Source organism: Frankliniella occidentalis, unplaced genomic scaffold (genome assembly GCF_000697945.3).
Source record: "Frankliniella occidentalis isolate FOCC.00 unplaced genomic scaffold, Focc_3.1 Scaffold15, whole genome shotgun sequence".
NCBI classification, from domain to species: Eukaryota; Metazoa; Arthropoda; class Insecta; order Thysanoptera; family Thripidae; genus Frankliniella; species Frankliniella occidentalis.
In genome coordinates, this window is record NW_026267145.1 from 2,635,579 (window position 1) to 2,636,249 (window position 671).

Sequence of the window (671 nt, forward strand, 5' to 3'; positions counted from 1 at the left end):
ACGAATAACTGTTCGGAGTGGTATAAAATCTTTTTGTCACATCACGATTTAATCAGGCGCGTATTAAGGGGGGGGGGGCGATCGCCCCCCCTGTGTAAACAGATTAGGGGTGGGCTTTGTCCCACCCAAAGGGGTGGCGGCCTCTGCAGCCTCGGCTCGTCTCCGGACGGCGGCTCGGCGGGCAGTTGTCAGTCGGGTTGCCTACCGCCAAGCACGAGAGCGTGGCGTGCCCCAGAGACATGGAATAGGATAGACTTGACACGAGAGCGAAAAGCATTGTTCTCCGTGTAACCTTTACGACCGGGGCCCGGACCCCTGGCCGCGCCTGTGCGGGGGGATGGCGGGGGAGAGCGGGGGAGGCTAGTACCGGGCCGAGCTCTGTTCGGGTCACTTCGGGCTCCTCTTCGGGGCGGGTCCGGCTGGTCCGGCGCGGTGCCGCTCCGCCACGCCACGCTGGACCGGGCGATGCCGGAGCCGAACGGTGCCCGAGCGGAGCCGAACAGAGCTCGGCCGGGCACTAGCCCCCGCTACACGCACCAGCGCGGCCCCGGGCCCGGGGTCGTAAAGGTTTCACCTGAGTACGTACTGCAGCGCCCGTGACCCCCCTCCTCAGAGTGCTTGGCACGCTCTGCAGGCTCTACTATGTGGCCGATTGCAGAAAATTTGGTATC